This window comes from Ischnura elegans, chromosome 2 (assembly GCF_921293095.1).
Source record: "Ischnura elegans chromosome 2, ioIscEleg1.1, whole genome shotgun sequence".
Classification (NCBI taxonomy): domain Eukaryota; kingdom Metazoa; phylum Arthropoda; class Insecta; order Odonata; family Coenagrionidae; genus Ischnura; species Ischnura elegans.
Window position 1 is genome coordinate 95,700,137 of NC_060247.1, and position 15,180 is coordinate 95,715,316.

A 15,180-nucleotide genomic window follows, 5' to 3' on the forward strand; every position below is an offset into this window, starting at 1 on the left:
AATTTTTAAATAAGTGGGTATTGAAAGAGTAATTTATCATGCATTGATATGCTTCTTTACTACGCAGGTGATCTACATTTTTATTTACTCTACATAGGTATACAAATAATACATATTTTCTTCTAACATAGGTTCAACTAAAAATTAACTATTAGTTACTGAAATATAAGGTGATATATGAAAGAAATTAATTGAAAAAGGAAAGATTTATAGAAATATGAAATAAGTTTATTCAATCATGCATTTATAAGCGATAAAATATTTCAAATGCAGTATTATGTATATAATATACGGGCTAAATACTTTCGTGTCAAATTAATATAGACGACCAAACTCAGCCATTGGCAATACATTTTTACAATGTCACAAAACAGGGTATAAACTATAAATATAAGAATTTAACACCATTGAATTTTGAACACCTTAGTTTCGTATGGATTAATAATAAATATCTGCTTCATAAATCCTAAAAATGTGAAAGACAATTTGTAACCATTTATTATCAATGGCTGAATTTGCCATAACCCGAGAAAAATATATTCAAAACACCAATATCCATCTAAATTACTGTAAATATAATTTTTCATGTAAAATCAAATTTTAATGTTTAAAAAGAATGAAAATAATTGACTAAACATGGAAATCATGACTCTTTTAATAAAATGTGAAATGAGGTAGAAAAATCAAAAGTTGGGCAAATACGTTTTCCCACGGCATTTCAAAAGCGAACCGGAAAAAAGGCGTATAAGTGTTACACATATTCAGGAATTAAAAATAAATATTCATTCGTAATATGGAGAAACTCATCGAGATGGTTGAGGTGAACAAGTTTCTGAAACTGAAATTGAGCAACCGTATACGGAGGCATTACTTCTGCTTCTAAGGAAACACATTGCTAGCAAATATCTGTCTATCAAGAACTTGAATATCATTCAGAATAAAACTTGGAGCATGTAGGTAATCTTAAAGATTGGAAAGGTTCTTCCGCAATGACGCATGAAATACAATCAATAAGGTCGCTTTAGCACACTAAAGGGAAAGGCGGTAGCTGAGGCAAGCAAGATATTTGAATGTGATAGCAATTAAGCGTTTCCCGGGGCAAGGAAAAACTTGCATGAGGTGAGCAAAAATATCATGTGTGTGAACGAGCGCCTACCTTTAACCAATCAACTTTTCAGCCGAAATAACACCCATATAATCTTGCTATTATTCCATTCAAGAAAAGAGTGGATGGTGGAAATACCGCTGGTGCGCTAACGCAAATTATATATCAGCCGGATCACAAATTTCATAATTGATTAATGATAGACCTCTTATTTCAAAAATGCTTAAAAAATCTGTGTAGGAGAGGAATGGAGATTCGCTCACTTGGTCATAGAGCTAAATCTACCATGACCCCATGCGCTATGTATATTACTACAACCCTTGATTTTTAAGATACAGAAAAAAGGTTTGACTTATGTTATAGTCTGAATAGCCTAAATGAATGTATGATTGAACATTTTCTGAAATTTCTAACACATGAAATAGAATAAATAAATTTACCTCGGATTACATCGCGGTAACAAATACCGATCTTCAACGGTCATTTCAAAATGTTATGGGATATAAGTTTGTATATTTTAAAATTACGAAAACCCTTTCTCCAAGGACCGTAAGTGCTAAGAAACCAGAATCGGATTTTTGAGAGTTGATAAAAACTATCTAGATGAAATACGTGAATATTAAGGCCACTAGATCCGAAATTTTATTTGTCTTGACTTATCCCTATTAGCACTTATGAGATATGATCCCCCGAAATCCGATCCAGCGTCTCCCACCAAACTACCTCTTACCAAAGCGCCGTCGAAGTACAACTCATACCACTTATTTCCGCTGCTAAATATTTCCCTTTCATTCGGTCATTTTTAGACTACGGGAAGAAAAACGTTTCCAAAATCGGAGAAATTAAATACGAATAATGTTTTAAATGTTGAAGCATGTAATTCATCCTTAGGAGGGTCAATTTGAGATAGCTACGCATATTATTGCTAAGGATAGGATAGGTATTAGGAATTTAAAAATGAGAGATACAGCATTATTTTCCTAAGATGAAGAGAGTGGAAATAAGAGGGATTAAGGTAAGAAATATAAATCCTGTTCTGGGAATAATAATACTGTCGTCTTTATTTCAAGCAAATTTAGGACTATTTAGTCCTTTCTTACAATTTACTTATTTAAAAATCACATACACCCATGTCCATGGTGATAAATCCATGATGGTGATTAATCCACCAAGGCGGGATTCGAAGCCACGACCTCTAGGCTATCAGTCGGAAACGTTACCATGGCGCCATCGAGGCCGACAAAAGGAGTGGTTGAAAGAAAGCGCCTAATAAAGAGAAGAAAATGTTCATTGGCACAAAACATCAAATATTGGACAGCAATTAGAGAATCTGGGGGCATATTTCAGCGGGTATGCCTGTGCTGTCAACGCACTGAGTAGTGCACGGCATCAAGAAGAAGAAGAACAGGGTCGCTGCAGCTTTGGGCGCAACGTAAGTAGAGTTTACCCCAGACTAAACAACAGGCATGTGAATATATCACACATTCATGATAGTGAGACACATCACACATTCATAAGCTCCTTTTCCTGGGTCACCTCATCCAGCGAGGTTTTCGATTCTTCTTGGGAATGTCGAAAACTCGTGATTGAAGCACAGGGCTCATTTCAACCAAACGCTCACCCACTGGATTACCATACTAACCGATTAAAAGTTTTCCAGCATGTTAACGTACATCATAATAGATCCTCATCAGTCAGCACAGATGCACTGCTAGAAGTGTAAACTTCAGCAATCGCACCCCCCCCTTCCCAGTAAATACGATCAATAAATAGTGTACTGCTTAATAAAGTCTATCATCGTCATTTTATATCGTCACTTACCTTCACCATTTATTCCAATCATCTCGCAGCTTAGGCTAAGTTTACCTTCCGTGTTTACCGTGGCAGAAATCCCAATATCTTTACATCGCAGTAAGAGTTCCCAGACCTGAGACGACAAAGGTTATTTGCATCTGTCAAGGGTTTTTGCAAATGATTATGAATCAGTAAATACCACCGTCAAGAATATACGGAATATATACGGCACACTTGAGATGATACCGCTTGGCAGGCAGGTGCCGAAAATCCACTTCGAACGCAGAGGCAATATAGCTCACACCTATACAAGTCGTTTGTAAGATTGATCGCCAATAACGACCTCTCATCATTGAGGTGCGAGGAAAATGGCAGCCAATAAGATCACAGGCTTAGTCTTCCCCATTGCGTTAGCCCCAGGGGAAAAGCATGCTGCGCTTGAGAAGCCGGTATCAGATGGGCGTCACTGGAGACTTTTTGGATCATAAGCCTTCGGCCTCAGTTTTGCAACGTGCCTTGAACTCTTTCCCAGGAGTCCTTGGCGGTGTGGAATGAAAGAGTCGATGATCCCGATGAATTAAACGAGCTTTTACTTCTATCTTAAAGGAGTCCCTGCGGGAAATGCCGAATCTTAGACAAGGAGAAGCAGTGACCGACTGGCCGTAATAGCATGATGGTCAGTTTTGTCATGAGTGTATTTTCCGGCGAAGTTACCCATATCTTACGAACGCCAACAAGCTACGGAAGACAAGATCATATAAATAAAAAAAGAGAAATAGTCTGAAGAGTAGATAGATTCAGAATGTCGTTTTTCCCACGATCAATAAGAGACTATAACGGCAGCGTTAAAACTCACAAATAGGTTAGATAACTTGTAGTGTAGCTTAATAACCTATGTATTCCTCAATGCATGTTTCTGAATTTTCTTATTATTTCTAACAGCATATTTTGTATGTTTTACTTTTATTAGAAGGTTACCTTAATGATTATTTGGCAAGCTTTGCCTTTGCATGAGTGTGGAAGTATAATTTGTTAGTATGCGCAACGTATTTTGTATTGCATGCTGGTGATTGATCACCCCCTTAAAAAAACACCCTAAAAGTGGCTCGCAGATATAAATATAGCTCTGAAAGACATTCCAGAATCAATATCGGGATTTCTTGGTACGCCAAGGAATGTTGACATCACGGAAGCTGTCATTAGTTCATCCTCCTAGGGACGTGACGTCAGTTTTAAATTAATTGAAAACCTTGCCATCAATAATTGTTAATTGTAATGATTTTTAATCCTGCAAATTTAGTGATTACAAATTAATTAAATGATGTATTAGAGTTCCATCATCTGGTCTCAATTCGCAAAAATGGTCAAACACGGTAGCTACTAATTGCAAGTAAGATCTACTCTACCCTCTTATTTCAGTACGAATGTGTCATGAATCTTGGGTAAAATTTAGCAACTATTATTCACAAATACTGTCTTGCATAAAATTTTCTCATAATAAGTATTGAATAAGTAATAATCCATGAAACAAAGAGTAATATTTTTGACCGAAAAGCTATCATAAAACATTTCACCAATGTTACATATTATGCCGTTTTTGATGCCAGATTTATGGAAAAGATAAAATTAATAACTTCACTTTATGGAATATTTAAGACGTTTTGGGAGAAAATAGTTTTTCATTTAATTGCAGCAGAATGCAAGTTAATTTTTTTAAAGGTTTGTCTTCGATATATTACACGAACTACCTAAATGCAGAGCAAACCAATATTTGGATATCGGATGCACACAATAGCCTTAAGAAAGATGAATATTTCCGCGACTGATCAGAGAGAGATAAAGTAAATGTTAGCTGGACATGAAATTTAATTTGATTTTCTACAATAAACAACGCTCATTCACAAAATAAATTAAATAAGTCTCTGCATCTCATTATTCTTCGTATATATATAAACGTAGTGGACACAAGGAAGCCTACCCTTCTAATCTGTGGCGGATCTATGGGGGAGGGGGCATTGGGTCGAAACACACACTAGATAAAATCGAAGTCTCTGGGGGTTACCGCTTTGTGCCAAAGTATATAGCTACATTTTTCCTACATATTTACCTAATTTAACGAATTGAAATACAAATTAGCTCTAAACGTAATAATAATAATAATATTTATTGTTCTTGGACAAATTGTCCCTTAAGACATAAAAGATATTGCATGCAAAAGATATTATTTAGGGCCAAACTTAGGGCCTATTTTACACGCTTTTGGTTTGTTATAATCAAGTGGTAGTTGCAGAGAGGGGCTGGGGGGGGGGAATATAGCCCCCCATTGGGTAACCAATTTACACTACCTAGAATTTTAATCCCCCCCCCACTTTTCCCTATCCTGGATCCTCCACGGCATCTACCAGCAGTAGTTCCACCAGGCTTCCAACTTCTCGTTTCCGCTCCAAAATACGTATTCGCTTCCGCATTCCAATTGCAAATCCAGCTCCCTTATACGTAGCCTTAACTGGGTCTTCATCAGCTACTCCACATCGAGCACCTGTCGCATCGGAACCAGATGAAAGGCCAGGGATCGATTCAAATGCCGTTTCCCTTCAACGTTTCCCTCGTGCGGAAAAATATCGGAGCGAAGATGGTGAACGGATACTGCCGAGGGGGTAGTTGATTCGAAATTCATAGAGGCTTCGGGCCTATGTTTGTACTCCGCTCAGCACTTTGTCAGAACTGCATAGGCAGTTGAAGGATACCCACCGAAGGCAATGAACTCCCATAGGGTCTGTTTCACGTAAAATTTGGTTTCAAAAACAGAGGTTGAGAGAAAAAAAATTTCAAACGAATTTTTTATTTTTTTATTTTAAGAACTCACTTCTTATGTCGTTTCGCAATGCAATCAGTTGGCGTTGACGGTAAATATTTCAAATCTCTCTCCCCTACCTCACTTTATTATCAACCTACTAATCAGGAATTCAGAATCAGGCTCCCATGCCATAATCATTACGTGATAGTGGTCGACTGGAATCTCTGCATAGGGCACTCATGGAGATACTAAGTGCATAATGTGGTATTTTAACGCGATAAGCGGTGCTCACCAAAGGAGAGGAGTTCGCTTCCGCGTTGTTCTTAAAGAGTCCATGGGCGATCAACCGTGAACCTTGCACACATGGCGGAGATTATACCGTCGATTCGCTCCTTATTCATCATCGGCACCACGACCGCACCACCTCACCTCCTCCCCCAAACATTTACATCCGTCAAAACCGACGAATCCACCATTGAAATCTAATACGTTATTTCCTATGTGATTTCTGAATAAAACATAGGTATTAACTAACAATTATTACACAAACTCTGAACATTTATCATTTACGTAACCCATAAAAAAATTGCCTGCAAAAAATTGTGTTTGCTGCTTTAAGCCTGGTTTTTCGCGATCCGGCCCACATCGCCACCTTTGTTGCCTGATAAAGCCATCAAATAACATTTGAATAAAGGCATAATTTGAAAAAAGAAACAAATAACCTGATTTACCCAGGAAATTAACTGATTTATTGTAACCTCGGAAACCTAATCCCGGTTAATATTATCCGTTTATCACACTCATTTACTTCATTTTACACAATTTACTTAATACACAAGTCTAAAACAAGATTTATGAGGTACGCAGAGCATACCGATAGAGCATACGCAGTTAGGACAGAACAGGGACAGCCTTGAGTAGCGCAGAGGATGCAAAAATATATTCAAGAAAATTTAATGTATGAATTAAAGGTTAACATTCTTACTATAACAGCATAATAATCTTATTTATGGAGCTATTAATGCGAGGCACATCAACTTAAGGAACCTTAATTGCGATATCTAGCGTAAGAAGGATTGCACATGATTAACAACGGAGGCAGATGTTTTATTTACGTATTATCAGATCTATTATTTAAACCTAAGGCCACTCATAGTTTTCTACAGAGAAAATAACAAGGGAAAATGAACGACAGTGCATCAGAATTAATGAGATAATTTAAGCATTAAAGAACCTAAGCTTAGTGTTCATCAGAAGAATGATTCGGAGTCATAAAAATGATTTCATCCCCTGGATTATTCGAAGCGATACAAAAGCCTTTTAGCATTGAGAATCTAAGAATCAATCAGGAAATCTTTTAATAATACTAAATGATGAGAAGCTTAAGAGCTATCTTGGAGGCGTTGATATCTGAAAAAGGAGATAGAAAAGGAAGAAAAAAGTTCTAAAATCCAGTCCGTTGTAGACTTTAATTTTACGACCGCGTAATACAATGACTCTGATCCTTCAGAGTGACTTTCTGAGATATAAAAATTAAATTATAGAGCTGCATCATCATACTTTATGCAAATAGAACACGTAAAGAAAGCCGTTAAAAAATAGGAGACATTGAAACGTAACAACACATAGGTAGAAGCATCGTATCAAAGAATTTACTACGTGTGAGGTTCAGGAAGAAAGGAAGGAACGTTTTGAGATAAAAAAACTGTATTAAGTGCTAGAGGATGGATTTCAACGAAACATTACATTTTAGAAAATATTGCAATTCCATTTCTCCGCAAGACAGCCCAGCAGTAAAATATAAGGATGTCGAAATTCAAACTGAGGACAACCCTGAGGAAACAACCTGAAAAAATTAGAAGGTAAGTGATTAAACATGACCACTCTAAAGAGATTAAAAGAAGACCGAAGCATTGTATATGGCGTTGAAATACCCTAAGAACTATTGGTAAGGCCAATCTTAAAATTAACAACCAATACGTTAAATACTTGGTAAATTATTAGAAACAAGAAGCAAAACAGGACAACCTCGGGAAAAAGATCCTCACTACGAGGAGTTTTAATAAGCCAACGGTTTCTTTTAAAAGTAAAAAGTATATTTTGTAAAGTAAAACACTCGCCATGAAAAGGAATAGACCATCAAACTCACACAATTAGAGATACCGTCTGGTCGATTCACTTGTTAGATCTCCTTGTAGTTATCTTTTTGTGCATGCATATATGTGCAAACTTTAAGCACATTAGGATACGTTTATAATCGCACACTCGGGCTTTCTTGAACCTAACAGAATTATTTTATTTAAACTTGAATATGCGCATCGTTTATTCCGTAAATCAGAGAAAGAACTCGCTAAAATTGGACAGTAATAGTTCAAGTATACACTTAAGTCTTTCTCCAAATCAAAATAAAGTTTAAATGCATAGCCGTAATAGGTAGATGGGTACAGTTTTCAGCCTCAAAATATCAAAACAGCTAAGCGATGTATAATATTTTCCTAAAAACATACTCGGCAATGTAAGCAATGATGTAAGAGAGGCTAAACTAAACCTGCTGAAACATGTGGAGATAATTCACGAAGGAGAATAGACATTCAGATGAAAACGTTATAGGTGAAGTACACGTTCGATTTCATAAGAGGGAAGGTACGAGCCTCAAATTCAATTGTAACGAAACGGCTTACAGTGAGGGTAGAGAGGAAAGCTCGATTTTATAGCTCAAAAACAAGGACTAAGTGTGAGACGAGTGGGAAAATGCAACAACGTTGGCTGATGCAGGCGTGGCGAGGAATGAAAAAAATGTAATAAAAAGAGAGAAAAATGAGAAAGACTGAGTAAGTAGTTAAGAGTCGAGACTGGTGCGAAAAGATATTGAATAACCTCACTGAGTGCCAGGTAAAAGAGAAATGGGAATAAAAGGTATATATATATTTTTTTTCTTTAAATATTTCATCCTCATACAATAAAGAAAAAAATGAAAACCATGGAGCTAAGTAGAGTGGAACTCAAGAATTTGTTTGAAAAGAGTAGTATTGAAAAGGTATAGTAATTTTAGACGGCTGAATCGAGTCTTACAACCTAGCGCGGTTTTACTTCTGATTACTTTCTTATATTCACGGATCTTTTAGCCATATATCATAAGAAAGAGCAACATTAAGGGAAGTATTAATAGAATAGCTGCCTGTGTAAGATAGGCACTATAAATCCAATTTTAGGACATGTTAGGAAGGTTTAAAAGAAAAATTTCGTGCTGTCATCGAGGCAACCTTCTTCAACCCCAGCTAATACTTGCGAAACTTAGAATCCACAAGCTAATTCATGGAAAATGGAATCCACTTTCCATGAATTAGCTATTGAGTATCTTTTTCTTCCTTGAAATTACTCTGACCATAAAATCACTACGTCTTAACCTTGGGCAGGTCGCATTTCATGAAGGTTGCGTATTAATTCTCTTTACCGATTGGATCGATTTCAACCCCGTACCACGGTTGAACCATTGAATACCATTAACGTCATCTAGGCCCTCAAAGCCTTGAAATAAAAATCAAATGCAGAAACTTCTGCTTCTTAACTAAGAAACTTCTATTCTGTCTTGAGCTTCTAGTCTGAAAAATTCATCAAAATTGGTGCAAAACAGAGCATTTGATCGGAAGACAAGAATTTTAATTAAAAAATAATTCATGATTAGAGAGATAGGGTGGAAAATGAGGAAGCATTGAAAGGCAAAGGCGCAGCAATGGGGAGGGTTTGGAGATAAACCTTTAGACCTAGAAATTTTTAGTTTATTTATTTACTTATTTAATTCAGTCCAAAAACAGCACGAGGCCAATTACAGAGGATAGAGAATAACGAGAGCATCCTTTACTAATATTAAGTAAAATGAAACCAACAACGACCAAAATAATATTCTACAGTATTTACGAATAAATAACAAAGAATGGTAGACTTCATCGGGTGGTGTGAAGAGTAGTAGGAGAATTACAATACAGAAGGTGCCAAATGGATGAGGGAAGAAAAAACGGATCAAAATCTGGAACAGATTTGGAATAGGAGTTAATGCAAGAAGGAAGTCTGAATAGAAGAGCGTTTAGAGACAGAAAGGCGGGGGATGAAACAATGAAAAAATCACTCGACCTCTTCCTGCGGGAAGGAAGACGAAGCGGGAAAAGAGAAAGAAGGTCAGATGATCTGTATTTGCCGTTAATAATAATTAGGAAGAGTCTCCGGTCATTGAGGATACGGCGATCAGCTAAAGTTAAGATACCAAGGGAGGATCTAATCATATTAAGGGAGAGGTTACGATAAGGCTTGTGGTGGTAGCGGAAAACGGAAAGGAAAAAATTCAAGTGGATTTCCAGGAGCTTTAATGATGATAGCGGAGCCGTAGACCAGATTTGGATGCAGTTTAATCCATTTTACCGAATTGGATCAATATTACTTATTGAAAAGTGTAAAGATTAGTAAAATGCCCCTCAGAAAGCCGTAGCAATCACAATTTTGAACTACTTATCTTAAATTTTTCAGGAGGGCCCCTGCACCTCCGACTTGTCCTGGCGGGTATCCCATACCCCCACACTTCCCAGTATAAGTTGCGCCCATTAACCCCCTAATTCTTAGCTGCGCCCCTGTAGAGAGTAGTATGAGAAGAATGAAATCTGTGGAGCACTATATGGCAAAAATATACTGATGGATGGGCTACGCTATAAGGCGGAGTATTTAAGGTAGAAATTTATTGGATAGCATAACTGAAGGAAAACTAGCCCAAGGAAGGCCAAGAGATAAAAAATTAAGCCCAGATGAGGAAGGAAACAGGTAATTAGAACACCAAGAAACCACAGGAACTCCCTCGTGGAAGGGAGAAATGGATAGTTGCAGCATACCTTTCTTAGAATAGTGGTGCAATGAATAATTGAAATGAAATGCGAATGGCTGAGAGAGCAGTAGGGGTTCTATCAGATACCCTACTGATGTGGACAAGTGTGCATAAGAGAGATGAGGAGTAGGAAAATTGCAACGAGTATCAAAGACCACAGAAAACATTTTAGTCTGTGTCAAAAATCACCCGTAGCCTAGCACATTATATACCGGCTCCATACCATCATTAAGGACGAAGCTAAGATCCTGAGTCGCGTCAAAACATTTAAGGGAAGAAATACAGGAGATGCCATCGCGATACAGCTTTAGGAGAGAATCGTAACTCCAGATACTCCCTCAGCAATTCATGGAAACCCATGCTGATGAGTATCTTTGAAAAAATGGTGGGAATAAGAAGACCAATCAGAGGCCATCTGACCCACTGACAAACATATATAAATACTGGACAATTCTGCGACACTACATCCGGCCCTGAAGACGATGGGCGACTCTAACATCGAAATGCCGGCGAAAATGCAGACCCCAGCCTGGCTCCAAGCCCAACAGCAATTCATAAAAATCATACGCATGGAAAACTACGGATTTTTCATCAAAGCAGTGGGATTTGCTTTGCAGGAGGTGGAATTGGCGAGCAAAAAGAGGAAGGTATACGAGCAAAGTACTCCGTTGGATAGTGAGGAGAGAAATGGCATGGTGTAATGGAGAGGCTAACATGTGATCCAGTCTCGGAGCCAAGGCCGTGCGTCAGAAGAGATGAAGCCAAGGACCTCGCCTCCACCCCATCGCCACACCTGCAAACCCCACCCACCCGCCCCCTGGCTCGTGCAACCTCCCCCACCCCCTGCTGCCCAAGCCCATCTCAACACCTTGCCCACCCTCAGGGGATTCTCCCACCCCTCCCCTCTCTCTCTTCCTGACCTATAATAGGAGCTGAATCAAACTTAAATTCCCACCCCCATCCCCCGATGTAGCCATCCCCGATCCCACAGTTTATTTATAGCCACGCTCAAGCTTTTATACGCGGACAACGATTTCGAATCGAAAGAATTGGTTTATTCGCTGGTTCTTTTTAAGTTTGGCGTGTGACTACTAATGGACGATCAGTCAAATAAGACGTTTGGGGATGTTTTTATCGAAGCGACTACCGATGGAGATGGGAAAACATGAATTCCACCGAGAGAGACTTTTTTCCTTCGTTTGAGACACGCATACGCCCCCCTCGGGTACAAATTAAATCACTGACTCTGAAGTAAGTACTGATGAAGGAGTAATTACGTAAACCAGCGACTGACACAATTAGGTTCCATCGCATAAAAAAAGAAATCCTACTGTACGGTTAAATATCCATGCTAAATTAATTATTGGAAAGTTGAGTACAAAAACATATACCCTAGATTTTCCACACAAAAAAAAACTGTTGTAAATAACTAACCCTCCTCCCCCCTATCGAAATGTTGGTTCTGGCTAAAGCTTGATAAATACATACTGTGGATGATATATTACCAAAAACATAACTACACTAAATTGTGAAACAACATGGTTTTTAATGTAGCAAAAAAGCGAAGAGGAGCTATGAGAAAATAAATCTCACCGTTTACGGCGCAAACTTAGATCATGAACAAAACGTAATGACAAACTATGTCATTTTTTTCTTAATCCTGATAAACTCAGGCAAGGATCCATATTAAAATAATAATTTCTAGTGCGTTAGTATTTTATTTGTAAAATATTGCAAATCACTTTATGATTAAATGCAGTGGAAGCGATGAATAAAAACTGACATAGAAGCATCAATTAATGAAGCTGAATGGAGACAAATGCTACTGATACCAATTCAAGCTAAAATTTTGAATTAATTACTATAATGAAATGAGTGAAGAGTAAAATTTTGCGTTTTCTTCAGTGATTTAATCTTAAGCAATGGCAACTCTCTTACGTAAATCAAAAAGTAAAATGCATAATTCAATGGAGAAGATCGAGTCTCACAATACCAGTTTTACAACTTTGGATGTCATGGTCACCTTAAATATTCAATAATTGGTGTAATTACTGATAGGGTTTGGTGATTCACCCAAATGCAGTTCATTTAATGTCAATGACTTAAACAGGAAAACTTTACGATGGGTACAATTTCCAATAAAAAAACCAAAGAATTGCACAGGTTAGCGAAATTACTTTATTGCCTAAAATATATTGTAGGAGGAATTTTTTCAACAATTATTATTTGAGTTATCATCTGAGACAAATTCAAAGGAATTACCCTTCTCTTATTAGACAATCGTTAGTGTCGTTATTACTAACGAAACTTATTAATAATGTGCTGTTTTTCTCTAACCCTTCTTGCCCCCACTCACGAAAGGTTAAATCATAAATTAAATCTCGTATGGTATTTATAGGAGGCGACCCACAGCTGAGGTCATTCGTGCCATGAGGGAAGTGTATGGTAGGAAGGGTGGAGAGAAACCCGGCGTCGGTATTAGCCTGGCAGTTAACATTTTCTCAATTAATTAGTGTGTTTCTTTTAAGAAGACGCTATTGGTTTAAAAAGCTCCTTGCACCCTTTTTCTCAAATTAAACTAAATGGTTTTGTCAACGAAATTTTGGTGACACGTAATTTTGATCTACCCTCGTAATCACTGCAGGGTTTTAGGTGATATCATCCCAAGATATTGGTAACACGCTTCATTAGCGATACAAAAAACCCTCTGGAGTCCAGACAGAAATTTAAGTTTTTTTATTAACGTGTTTGAGTGTACATTGTGCTTTTTCCTAGCTATCAATACTATAGCTCAATCATCTCGCTGCACAGTGAGAACGATGTCAATTACGAGCGAGTTTAGAAGTGAATAGGGAATACGGCGACGTAAAGTCGCCGCGAAAGTTTCCAGCATAGCACTGTAGACGATTTCAGGACAAGAGACTTTACCGCCGGAAATCGGTTGTCGCGGAAGAAAGAGATGAGATGAGTCAAAGTGAATATTTTTACAGAAGATAACGTATTTTCCAGTTTTTAATTGACATTTTTATCGCAACAGATTGAATTACAACAAACAATGACTATTTATGAATTACATGAAAGCATTTCGGGTGTAATGGAACACAAACTTACTGCATTCAATCCGAATTAGTCCTTCCTTACTTCACGATTCAGCGATATCACCGACTTCCACAACAAGATATTGGGTGAAAGAAGACGATAAGGCGTAGATTTGGTTCGGAAATGATTGAAACAAAACATATTTTAGATAAATAAAAAAAGAATCTACACTTTTCAGACAATTCCTGTCTGGACATAAATGGCAGATTTGTAAATTTTGACCTCAATTTGACGACTTGAATAAAAAATTATTACGATTCGGAATATTTGCGCATAAATTTTGAAATAATAAGCAAATGGTACCATAATTTGGTCACTACAGTCCATAAATGTTCTTTAAAAACAAGCCTTATAAATTTTGCTTTTAACTTTGGTGTTTATGTGTGATGCAGGCCATGTAATTCAGACGGTTTTAGGGTCAACCGGGCGATAGGAAATTACTTCCATCGAAATTTAGGCTTGGAAGCAATTTTATTCTGGAATTTCTCAAGGTTATCCCTGATCCCTCGAATCATCGTATGTTTTTCGATAACTTCATTTAATCTTGAAGACTATTTATTGTTTTGAAAGAAAAAGGATTATTTGTCACTGGAGCCATTCATGAAAATATAACGGAGGAGTGCCTGATAGAATATAATAAAACCATCGACGTGAAACCTAGAGGAACATGAAAACAAACATTTGATAAAGCCGAAGGTCTTAGTATTGTTCGATGGAATGATAACTAGATTGTCCCTGTAGACAGCAATACAAGTTTTTCGCTTCCATTGGGCGCAGGGAAAAGTTTCAGCAGAAAAAAGAAAATACTATTTCACATACATACTATGTTAATAAAAGAAAATGGGGCGTGTTATTGGGGAGTATATTAAATGCATAGGGAGTGTGGACCTAGTTGATTTTGCAAATTACCGCACTAGAATTCAGGGGAAAAAAGATCCTAGCTTATCAACTTACTGGACAGCGTTTGCACTGACGCCAGGAGATTGTACAGGTTATGCAACGGAAGTAAATTTCACTGGTAGACTTCAAATCTTATCTAGCAGGGACGCATCTGAAAGGTGAAGTGAATCAGTCAGTAGATGACGTACCCCTATACAATTCGAATCCTTAAACATAGAAAAAGTTAGGCCATGTAATTCATCGCGGATTCGTGAAGCATGAAAGGATGAATTTAGCCATATAGTTTTAAAAAATTCAGTGGTTGCCGAAACAGTGTAAAAGCCAAACCATGTATGAATTTCAAAATTTTATGTTCTATTGCACCCAAAATGCTAGAGTATTTCATAACTAGCCATTAATTGTTGTAATTCAGTCTGCAATGATAAAATTAAAGTCAAGGAAAAAATGTGAAATACAAGGTCTTCCGAGAAAATTTTCGCTTGACTTATTTCTTTCAAACCGTAAAGCATGCCATGTGGATTTAGGTCAAATAACAACAACATCTCATTGGAAACATGATATCTAAGGATTTTATTTATCCAATATGACGATATTTGTCATATACGTGGCATAAAA

At 37.3% G+C, this 15,180-nt stretch overlaps 1 long non-coding RNA gene across 1 annotated transcript in view; it reads right to left on the reverse strand.

Moving 5' to 3' along the window:
- Positions 1–2,174: 2,174 nt before the first annotated feature.
- The window catches only part of LOC124174103, a 70,166-nt gene continuing 57,160 nt past the window's right edge, over positions 2,175–15,180 (reverse strand). The window contains exon 3 of the long non-coding RNA XR_006868859.1: positions 2,175–2,371. This is a non-coding gene — a long non-coding RNA (uncharacterized LOC124174103). The remainder of the gene's footprint in view (positions 2,372–15,180) is intronic.